The 12,043-nt window shown below is 44.2% G+C and overlaps 1 long non-coding RNA gene across 2 annotated transcripts; it reads left to right on the plus strand.

Moving 5' to 3' along the window:
* Window positions 1–398: 398 nt before the first annotated feature.
* On the plus strand, window positions 399–11,426 carry LOC134367243 (uncharacterized). 2 transcript variants are annotated; one of them, XR_010022393.1, is made up of 4 exons: window positions 399–656; window positions 1,876–2,059; window positions 8,019–8,100; window positions 9,316–11,426. It is a non-coding gene; the product is annotated as an uncharacterized LOC134367243 (long non-coding RNA). The 2 variants fall into 2 exon arrangements; XR_010022392.1 differs by lacking the exon at window positions 9,316–11,426 and having other exon boundaries at window positions 8,019–8,457.
* The last annotated feature ends 617 nt before the right edge of the window (window positions 11,427–12,043 follow it).

The raw sequence follows: 12,043 nt of genomic DNA on the forward strand, positions 1-12,043 counted from the left end.
TCTGTAGTCTGTTTTGACTCTCCAGCGCGTTTTTCTATACGCGAAGGGCGGGGGAAGAGCGGAGCTAGCGCTTTTGTGGACTCATACTGCCACCAAACGGCCAAACTTTCACCGAGCGCCGAACAAGGTCTGGGAGGCCATTCGCTTTGCCGCCCGACTTCTGCTCTTTAGACCCGGAGTAGTCCAGTGAGGGACCTGAACAAGATAAACGGAAAGGGGGAAGCGACAGCAGTCTGGGCAGGGAGCCCACCAAGCAGCGAGGGGGGGTGCCCCGGAAGTTGATTTGCAGTTGCCAGGCGGGCGGTCTCCTGAGGTTCCGCCCCCGAAACCACAGCAACAGCAGCCGGAAGTTCCCGGTGTTCAAGCGCGTCCGCTCCGGGGACGGAGCGCGGCGGCTGATGGGAAGTGTGGACGTGTTTGTCAGAGCTGTACGGGATTAGGCCCGCTCCTTCGTACCCACCGCCTGAATTTATTTTGTGGACGCTTTCTTCTGTTCCCGTGGTAGCGGACATTACTGGGAGGAACGAGAGTGAGGAGGAGGAAGACGTTAGTCCTCGGACCCTTTCTAAGAGTCATCTCGAGGAGTAAGGCGAAGATGGACACGCTGCGTCCTGCGTGGGCATGCACATTAGGGCTGTACGGAATTCCCAAGCCAGGTGTGTCCTCTCTGCCTTAAAGCTATTTGGCGGGAAGTTTCTCCGGTTCCTTTACTTTGTGGGTCAGGGCCTAGGTGCTCGAGTGGGAGAAAGAGAAAGCCAGCTAGCCCCGGAGCCCCTTCTAAGGGCGTCATCCACCCAGCCATCCATACATCCGTTCACTCATGAAACAAATACTCACTCGTTGAGCATCCGTTACGTACCAGACACAGTTTTAGACCCTGGGGACCCAAGACACATAAGGACGCAAGGGCCCCGTTCTCAGGGACGATTCATTCTAGTGGGTGGAGACAGACAATAAGCAAATTATCGACTTAATTTCAGAGAGTGACAAGTGGTAGTAAGGAAATAAAACGGAGTTGATATGACAAAGAAATGCGGTGGATGTATACCGATTTAGAGAGACTAGGTGGTCAGCTTCGGCCTCTTCCAGAAATGACAGTCGAAGACAGTAGGAATGGTCCTGCAAGGCTTTGATGACCTTGATAAGGGTGAAGGCTTCTTCCTGTTTTTACATTGTCCCATGCCTTATTAACAGAGATTTAGATTACCACAAAATATAGATATGTTTGCTGCGTCATTCCCTGCAGTTGCTCCTAGACTCTCAAAAGTAGCATCAGAATGGAAAATTCCAATAGAAGGGCTTAGTGGGATCGGGAAGTGCCAGCACTACAGCGTGGACAACAAAAGCTGTTAGGTTAGGGTTTTTGAGCACCTAGGTTAAAGGCCTCTTTCCACTGAATTCCAAAGAGTCCAGAGGGTGAGGAAGCCTGGTTCCCTTCTGGCCTCCTTTCTCTAGAGGTCCTGGGATCTTATCCTTCCAGGTTAGGTCACTATGGGGCTTTGCTTTGCTGTAATGGAGGAGTGTGTCACAGGAGGACCTCCAGTAGTTATCAGTGGAAAGCCAGTGGAATTTTAATTCTGGATAAGAGTTTGGAATGGGCCCCACAGTACAGTATGTCCTACGTAGTTTTGGAGGCTTCATAGAATTGGCACAAGTGACCAGGACTGTGAAATTTTAAGGAATCCTGTGGCTCAGCATAAAGGTGAAACTATGATAACAGCCTCATACATTGAGTTAGAAGAAAAGAAAAGAAAAGAAAAAATGCATATTCTCTGGTGGACAGCAATAGGATCCTCTCAGTCATGCCTGGTCTGGAGGAAAGAGGGGAGTTGAAAAGCTATAGACCCACCACTAACTGTGGTTCTCCTTTTGTAGGTGCGGGGTGCCCAGTGAAGGGAGATCCCCAAAATAAGCCTCCTGAAAGAATGGCTATAATAAGATCCAGGGTTTGACAGTCCAAGCTAATATCCAGGGATCCTTGACCAAATGACCTGAGAAAATCGGATCTGAGGCAAAAGAAGTGTAACTAGACGAAGCGGAAGCGAGGAGAATGGACTAAGTAGGTGGGGGAAGGGGGGGTGGGCAGGAGAGGGTGGGACTGGCAGGTGGGTTGCTGTAGTATAAGGTAGAGACTGGAAAGAGTTCCTGATGCCCTGTTAGAAGGCACCTACCTACTTGCCTTGAGTTGGAATATCGAGGACACCCAGTTGGTTTAGTCCAGGGCGGCGGCAAGGCTTTGCCCTGTTGTGTTGGGTGGTAGGTTGCAGTTGACTGTGACTTCAGTTCTTTCTACGATCAGCCCCTGCCTTTTCTCCCAGTACGGGCCTTGACAGGATTCGTTCTCTGTGTGTTGAATACTGAGATTTAAGATTATCCGTACTTCGCATATAGTTTAGCTACATTATTTTGGGGACAGAATTCCCTGTAGAGACAGGGGAAGGGGGAGGTTAGAGGAGGATGAAATGTCTGCCATAGTATGTTCTGATCCACAAATAATAATAATTGCCTGTATCCATTCAGGGCTTTCTCCATATTCCCTCATTTAATCTTCACAGTAACGTGGGAACACTGGTACTTTGATTATTTCCAATTTACATATGAAGAAACCAAGGCTTAGAAAGTTTAAGCGATTTACCTGAGATTAAACACATACAGCCATGGTTTCAGTCCAGTGTTGTCTGTAGCCCAGTGTTTCTGCAAGTGAGGTCCCCAGACCAGCAGCATCAGCATCACCTGGGAAATTGTTAGAAATGCAAATCTCGGACCTACTGAATCAGAAACTCTGGGGTCAGGGCCCAGCCATCTGTGTTTTCAGACACCTTTCAGGTGATTCTGATGAACACTCAAATTTGAGAACCACTGCTTTAGCCAGTGCCCCAGCTCTTAACCACTGGAGCTGAACTTTCCAAATTCTGATGTGCTTATATATCGCATGCAGAGTTCTGATTCATGGGCTGGTCCGTGGACCATACTTTGAGTGCCAAGGCTCTGTGCTATACCGCACTATTGTGTGTCTTAGGTGAGCAGAGCTATTGACTAAGTGAAGTTTTAGCCTCTTTAAAGTCCTGATTTCTGAAAGTGGGCAGGCTATAGGATTCTTAATTGCCCCCACTCTGTTTATCTTTTTCAAATACTTGCCCGAACATAAAGGTGATAAAGAGAGAACTCAAGTGCCAGACCCTGTTCCCTCCTTCTGAGCATCATTCCAGAAAAGCTGAGTCCCGACAGATTTCACTCGGAAGCTCTCTTTTTTGAGTGGAAGGAGAGCTGAGGGGCGGTCTCCGAGTATTCTCTGCCTGAATGAGATGAGATGTGCTAATTGGGCCAAGGGGAGCGGCAGCACATGATCATCTTCAATAACTTAAAATAATTTTCTGAAATATTGGAGGGGATTGCTTTGTTCTGAGTGAACTACTTGGATGATCTGATTACCAAACTACTGATTAAGAAGGCCAGTGTGCCTCTCCAAATGTGTATGCGTAGGAGCCCTAAGAAATTTGTATTTGGAAAATGCCATACGTTCTTTGTTGCTAAAGAAACTCCAACTAAAGAGCACACATTGCTGGTTTCTAAGACATATGAGATCGCTTGCACCTGTTCACCGTTTAAAATGTTTGGGGTGCATTTCTTGTATCTGTGGCAAATGAGGACAAGCAGAAAACAGATTGTATTTGACCAGTGGCAGGGGTGGGGGTGGAGGGCTGCTGTGTTGAATGGAAAGGGTGCCCAGGCATCTCCATGGCCCCTTTTATCTTCCCGAACCTCGTGGAGAGGGTGACAAGTAACACGTACACCAGGAGGAGGTAGTATGCCCTCAGGATATCCTTATTTTGGGCCAGACAGTACAGGAGTGTGAGATGCTGCTCCTTAAATCCCCGGCCCTCTTGGCTGAAGTGTTTCTAAAATTAGAACTTCATAGGTTCCAGCCCTTTAAGACCTCTGTAGAATATGTGAGGTAACCAGTATCCAAAAGTGTAGCTCTTGTAGCCGCCACCAGGATACAGCCCACCAATGGTCAGGTATTAAAATTGTCCTCATTGAGGTTCAGTGGCTACATGAAACTCAGGTTGGCCACTGCTGTAGTTCACAGCAGTGCAGGCAGACAGAAGCGTCCGTATGATTCTCTGTGCGATGCCAGGAGCTGTGGGGGAGGGATCAGAATTGTTGTGGAATGTTCAGCCTCCCTGGCAAATGAAACTCAGGTAAAAGGGAGGTAGAGTATCTCCATCTGGTGGTGGCATGAAAGAGGACACTGCCTGGTGTACTGCATAGAGGCAGGAGTAGAATCTGAGCAGAATCAGTGGGATCCTAGATATAATCTCCTACTCACTGAGGAACTGGTGGGGAAGGCTTCCTCTCCACCTGCGGACCCAGGTACCTGGCTTCGGTTTAGGTTAGTGGCGGAGGGGAAGTGGGAGTCGCTTTTCGAGGCTGCTTTGCAGCCACAGCTTCAAATTCCTTGGGAAATTGGGGAGACAGTTTGTTTGATACACTGCGTGTGGGGTTTGCTTATAGGCCCAAGTTTAAGTATGTTTCAGCCACCTCTGCATGTAATTTGCCATCAGCCAACCCATAAGTAAGAAGATTTGAGGGAGGCCCCTTCTGGAAGAAACATCCATACATCATACGTATTTATACATATCCATAGACACACACATACTCTCTCGCTCTCTCGCTCTCTCGCTTCCCCGCTCCCCCCCCCCCCCCAAGAGATTTTCTGTGTTTGCCTGGTTTAAAAGAAGTTCCGGTTTGAGGGAAGGGTATAAATTCCCACTGTCTGACATACTTAGACTGGCGATAGGTAGAGCTTTCTTTCCTCTTCTAGATATAGCGTGGCTCTTAGTCCCTTAATACTGGCATCGGGGTCTAGAATGAAGCACTCTGGAGGAGGTGTAAATATCCATACAGCAGTTTGGACCAAGCAGGCCAGCAGAGCTTTGGAACTTGTTCATAAGCCAGCCCCTACTCATGTCCCATTGGATATAAGATAGTGAGGCTTACTGCTGTCCCTTTTCATCCTCTGAATGCCCTTTCTGGCCTGTCTCTCACTTTCAGATTTGGGTCAAATTACCTAATTGCGTGAGCTCTTTCTCTGTAAGCAAAACTCAAAGTGCAGTTTTGCATAAGTCAGAAGTCCGGATGGAGTGTGTCCTATCCTATTATGTCTTTGGCCTGTCTGTGCCTCTTCAGCATGACTGAAGAAGTAAGAGTAAACACAGATAACTTATTTCCTCACTTGGACCTATCCATGCCACCCTCTCCAGCAAGAGCAAACCTGTGTTCAGAGACTGGAAGGCCAGCAAAAGCCACAGTTTTCTGACTGGGTCATAAAGAGTGAACACTACCCGATCTTGGAATACCTAGTATCTCTATCTATTTAAACTAAAACATCTTTCTGCCAGGTTTTTAGTCCAAATCATCAAACTACTCATTTCTCTCATGCCTCCATCCCTGCCCTCCCTTCTATTTCACAGCCTTTTTTCTCTCTTCAGGCCTTCAATACTGCCTCCACCCTCCCACCCCCACCCTCGCTCTTGATTGGTGACCTTCCTTTCGAATTCATTGAGAAAATTGCGTAAGAGTCAGCCCAAATTAACAAGCCCAAGATTGAACTCTCACATCTTCCCTTATAAACCTTCTTCACCTGCAGTATTCCCCGTCGCAGGTAACAGCAACTCTTACCCTTCCAGTCGTTCATGGCATAGCCTTGAGGGTGATCCTTCACTCCGCCCTTTTACTCACCCCTCATTTTGCATCTGTCCAGAAATCCTGTGAGCTCTCTCGTCAAAATAAATCCAGAATCTGACAGCTGACCACTTCTCACCACCTCCACTGCTACTGCCCCGTACCAAGCCACCATCGGTTTTCCCCTGGATTACGGGAATTGTTTCCTGACTCTTTCCCTGCTTCACCCTCCCCGTCGCCCCCACTGATAATCTAGCAGCCAGAGTAATGCTGTTAAAACATACGGTCAGATCATATAATGCCTCTGCTCAAAACCAACAGCTCTCGTTTCATTCAGGGTAAATCGAGAATTTCTACAATTGCCTGTGAGGCCGTACGTGGTTTGGGCACTAGTTACCTCTCTTACCTTATCTCTTAGTCCTCTCCTCCTTTCTCATTCCTCTCTGGCTGTGGGGACCTCCTTGTTGCTCCTAGAGTAGGGGCTTTTGCACTCTGTTCTTTCTGCCTGGAGCATTCTTTCCCCAGATGTCTGCATGGTTACCTCCCTCATCTCTCTCATGTCTTGGACTGAATGTCATCTTTCAGTGTGGCTCACCCCTAAACATCTTATTTCAGATGCCACCCCCACCCCCGCCCAAACACACACAATTTTCATTTACCCTGCTTTTTTTGTTGTTGTTCTTTCTTGAATGCATTTTCTTCTTTTAACATACTTCTTTCCTTGTTATGGTTGTTTGCTTGTTTCTGCCCACCAGAAGGTCAGCTCTACAAAGCTGCTGGGTTTTGTTGTTGGTTTTGTTTTGAGAATGTGTGTCCAATTGTTCACTAATTCATCCCTATAGTGACTGGCTTGTAGTAGGTGCTCCCTGAATGTCTGCTGAATGAATAAATATATATTACCGACGTCATCTGTTTTTACTCAATATTTTTTTGATCCAGTGAAGAATAAGAGTGAGATGTTTATGTCCCCCACAGAATTATGTTTCTCTCAAAGAAAAATATTCCTAACGCATGTAACAGGCAAAGGGTAAATAACCCTGAGAAACAAACACAGACAGTAAATAACATACCAAACAGCAAAACACACAAGCAAAGAAAATGCATTAAGACACCCATAAATAAATGAACATTTTTCACAAGCAATTTGCTGCTGGCGGTGAGAGGAAGGAAACAAGCTACTTTTGCTTAACTGTGCTCACACTGAACGTGCTGTAAAAAAAAAAAAAAAAAAAAAAAAAAAAATCTCAGTGAATCACCTTGTGGAAGAGGAATTTCACTCATTACACAGTGTTCTCCCTAGGATGACTCGTGGGAGAAACTCGTCTCAGGGAAAAAGTATAGTTGCTACTTCTGAGCAGTTAATTGATCTCAGGGACACTGTGAGTCCTGCAGGGGATCCCATTTCCCTCTTTATGTTTTGGTAGCTAGAAAACTTAGATCCACACCTGTGGCCAACTGGTAGTCAGTGCGTAGAACCTTATGACAATGCGCTTTGTGTTCGAATCAGTCATCTGATTAGACTTCCTCATTCTAATTTGGACTTGATTTCCTCACCCAACATGCTTTTTAGTTCTTTGAATTCTTTGTGTGGATGTATTTTGTGAGCTTGGTAATTCCTCAGCTGAAAGCCCTCCGGTACAGGAGTTAATCCCTGGCTACCTCTCTGGCTTCCTTTCCTACACTTTGTTCCCCCACCTCCCCCACCCCCCGTCCCTTCACTCACTCTGCCCTAGTCAAACTGGAATTGCCTTCTACATTTAATAAAATCTTCTGTTTCTGGGGTGATTGAGCTACGTGATACATGACCAGAGCCACAGATTTTTTTTTTTTTTTCCTTTTTACCTTTTGATGGCAAGATATCATGGCTCTCTAAGTCTGCTCACTCCTTCTTCATGCCAACATTTGGAGAAAGCATACGAATGGTCTTCAAAACGTTCATGGAAAGATTCTTATTATCTTTTAATTCTGTTTTTCCCCAAACTTTTGGAAGTACCCTCATATCTGCCAATCATATCCTCAACTGGTATGTATGTTGCTACACTTCCCACCAGTAGCATGGCTGGCGTACCTGTCTGGTCAATGCTAAATTCTTGCTAACCATCTGCTATGGGTTTTATATTTGTCCCCTCCAAAGCTCATGTTGGGAGCTTGATTCTCAATCTTGGAATGTTGAAAGGTGGGGTCTTTAAGAGGTGATTAGATCATGAGTACTGTGCTCTTATGAATGGATTAATCCATTCATGGAGTAATGGGTTAATGGTTTAATGGGTTACCATGGGTGTAGACTGGTGGCTCTGGCTGTTCTCACCATGTGATATTCTGCATCACTACAGGACTCTGTAGGGAGTTCCCACCAAGAAGGAGGCCCTCATCAGATATGACTCCTGGATTTTGGACGTCCTGTCCTCCAAGACTGTAAGAAATAAATTTCATTTTTTAAGTAAATTACCCAGTTTCCAGTGTTCCGTTATGAGCAACAGAAAACAGACTGATCTGCGGAGAAATACAATCACCAGCCCAAGCTCAGGCCACTGGATTGGTGATGACAAATACCTTTCATCCTAACGCATCTGTATTGCCTGCCAGAAAAAAAAGCTGTGAGACTATCTACTGGGTCCTTTGTAGAAAACAACAATCATCACCCTTGTGGCCGTCCATCTCTGGTTTTCTCTCTCCATACCAATCCACCGAATTTCCTCAGCACCTTCCTCGGGCCTATCCAGATGACTGTCCTCTTCCGATCTTTGCCTTTGTACCTCCATATGCCTTTGCCCTGCTTCAACATTTGAAAAGAGCATACGAGGGGTTCTTCAGAAAGTTCATGGAAAGATTCTTATTATCTTTTAATTCTGTTTTTCCATAAAACGTAATTTGCAGGGCAAAGGCATATGGAGGTTGTCATGGTGCAGCTGGTTTGCCAGTGTCTTGGGCAAATAAATTTTGTGTTCCCTTCCAGTCCCATCTATGCTAGACTGCCCCTCCAAATTCCAGATTCCAAGGTCCACCGCCAGTGACCTTAGAGTCTCAGAGAAGTCACAGAAGGAAACAATTTGCAGATTGGGACACTGAAGCAGGGAAAGAGGCAGCCACTTGTACAAAACCATAAAGTAAACTAGCAGCAGTATCACAGAGGTCTCCTGACTCCCAGAGAAAAGATCTTTTTTACAAAACGTCCTAGCTCCACTTATCTTTAGCTGATCAGGGCAAGTAATTTAACCTCTTCAAGTTTCAGCTTCCTCATCTATAATGAGGGGGTAGTAACAGTACCCACCCCATCAAGCTGTTATAACGAACTAGCGCTGGAAAACACTTAGCAAAGTCCCTGACCACTGTAAAAGCTCAATGAATATTAACCATTATTATTATATTGGATCCATCTTGTCCACCTGCCAGGATGCAACAGGCCACCAGCTGCATCCCTATTGTCACTTCTACATCCAGCCTCCCATCTTGCACATACACTTTGAGTTTGCAAGTTCTAGTTTCTCCATGGCTATAGAAAGGAAGCTAGTATAGGTGAGAAGGAACAGAAGGAAACACATCTTGAACTACCTCGGAAATCAGTACTCATAAAGTTTGAGAGAGTTGGCAAAATTTCTGATTGGTATAATTCTTCTGTTCCTGAACCAGGAGTCAAAGACTGAGAGACGAATAAAGCTTATGGGATATTGAAAAGAGTTCCAGTTTGGAATCTGGAAGGCCTGTTGTTTGAACCTCAGCTGTGCCTGTCGTATGGCCTTAAGCAAGTAAGTCACTTCAGCTTTCTGAGCCAGAGTTTCTTCACTTGTCAAATATGTCTCGTAATACTACATACTCACAGGATCTTTGTGAAGAGTCCTGAGGGAGAAGCGTGTGTGTGCGCACGTGCATGCACACACACATATACTTTCCGCCACATATGGTAAGTATTCAGTAATTGGAAGCTACATTACTTACTTTAGAGTTAATGGGAATGTTTCACACATTCTGGCAATAGGTTCCTTGTCAGTCTTACTTTTCAGGGGTTGCTGTAAACTTTTCTCCTCTTCTGGGTCGTCTTAGGTATTTTTGTCAGAAGCTGGGGGAGGTAGCATCAAGGACTGTTCATCAAAGGCCTTCTTAAACTGGAAGCCCGTAAATAAAAATAAAAGACGTGATGATTTTTTCACCAATTGTAATGACGACAACAACAACAAAAGAACCCGCAAAAGTTTCATAAAGTGCTCTGTTAGCAAGGCTATGGGAAACTCCTATGCATTGTTGGTGACAATATGATCTGGTACACCCTTTGAAGACAGTTTAGGAAGTCTAGCAAATTATGAACGCGTAAAGCCTCTAACCCGGCAATTTCACCTCTGGAAATTTATCTCACAGACACACCAGTATTTATACACGTTTGAAATAACATATGTGCCAGGTTGTTCACTGCAGCATTGTTTGTAATAGCAAAACCAAACGTCTGTCATTAGATAAATTATACAGCAAAGCTATGAAAAAGAATGAGGAAGCATTCTGTATACTGACAGGGGGAGACCAACAAGATACATTGTTAAGCAACTAAAAAAAGTGTTCAGAAAAGTACATATTGTATACTACATATTGTACAAAAATGGATGGGGGCCATCTCCTTATTTGAACACACACACACTTGAAGTTTACAGAAGAAACAAATAACAATGGTCAACTGTATGTGTGAGGAGGGCAGGTAGGAATTGGGTAGATGGAAGATTAAGTTGGGAGGGACACTTTTCACTGTATACCTTTTCTTATTTTTTGTTTTTTGATACATGTCATATATTACCTTTTTGTGGAATATACTAAAAAGCATATGTACTTCACAGGGCCTGGTTTTCCAAAGCCTTGCAATTTCAGATATTGACCTTGCAAGGACAGGAAATTTTCCCCAGTCTAGTGAGTCTTTGTTGCAAGATAAGAATTGTGGCACAGCAGGTTGCTGGCTCAAAGACAGACTAGTTACTGATTGTTATGTAAAGGTACTGAGAAACTGTAGAGGGAGAAGGAATGTTTGCTAAGATCAAGCTTGTGTTGATAAGACCACTTAATTGCCTTACTGGAATGTCATCTGGGTTGTTTCACTGAAAGTTACCAGCCTATATTGTTAAACTATAACCCCACCTTTGTTCTCTTCCTGTAATTTCCTGGTCTGGAAAATAAATGCAGGAAGAGAACCCCAATTCGGTGTTAATTTCCCAAGGAAGGGATCCCTCTCGCTTGAGGGTTCCGGCGGGAGATTAACCACTTTGGGGCCTCTCACTGCTCAGAAGAGATGGGCTTTGAGTAGTCCTTTGCATCTCCGTCACCCAGGGGAAGTGGGGTGACAAATCCGTGGGGGGGCGAAGCAACACAAAGCAACACCTTTTCAGTAAATTTTATTTTCAAAATACAATGATAAAGTTGGACAGTGCTTGCAATATGCATGATAAACGGTTAATATCTATTGCATAGCTAATTTTGTAAGTTAAAGTACATTCCCAAAGAATTATGTACAAAGACAGTCATTGTACTTTATTAATAGCAGTGAAATAGGAACAGCTAAATGTGTAATAAGAGAGTGAGTGATTAAATGATAGTGTATGGCTCTTTGGTAGGTCGATTATTTGACAACCATTAGAAATATTGTCTGGAAGAATTCTTCATGATGTGAAAAAATGCTCATTAATTCAAAACATTATGATCACCATTTCATTATGTGTGTGGGTCCATGTATGTGTAATTATCTGAAGTATCTGTAAATAGAGAAAATAATATTGGGAAAAAACCATTAAATTCACCAAAATAATAATAGTGAGTGATCATGAGTTATTTTTCCCCCAGCTCCTGCATTTGTGAATTTTTCGAATTCTAAACAATGATGACATAGTAGTTTGATGAAGAGGAGGTAATAATAAAGTTATTTAGAACATATAACCCCAATAGAAAAACAAAGGATACAAATAGACATTTCAGTGAAAGAGATAGCCAAATAGTAAACAGCGGGGAAAAAATGTTTAATCTAAGAAGTACTTTTAAAAAAGACAAATAGTAATAAAATAATACTTTTTTATTTATCAAATTATAAGAGATTTTGGCAAAGGCAATAGTCAACACTGACCAGGATGAAGAGTAGGGCCTTCCCTTTTAGAGTACTTCAGCCATCTGTAGATAACAGATTTTTTAATTTTTTTAAGGCTAGAAAACTGGTTGTTGTCTGTCATATTGTGTGTGCCTCGACCTTCAGACATTGGTAAGGGGCAAAACCAAGATAAATAAGGGGGGAGGGAAAATTTTAGTCCCTGTACACATTCAGAGAGCACCCCTGCCTACCTAGACCACCCAGGAAGAGTCAGACATGCAACACAGGAACTTTTACCCGTTCCAT

This window comes from Cynocephalus volans, chromosome X, assembly GCF_027409185.1.
Source record: "Cynocephalus volans isolate mCynVol1 chromosome X, mCynVol1.pri, whole genome shotgun sequence".
Taxonomy (NCBI): domain Eukaryota; kingdom Metazoa; phylum Chordata; class Mammalia; order Dermoptera; family Cynocephalidae; genus Cynocephalus; species Cynocephalus volans.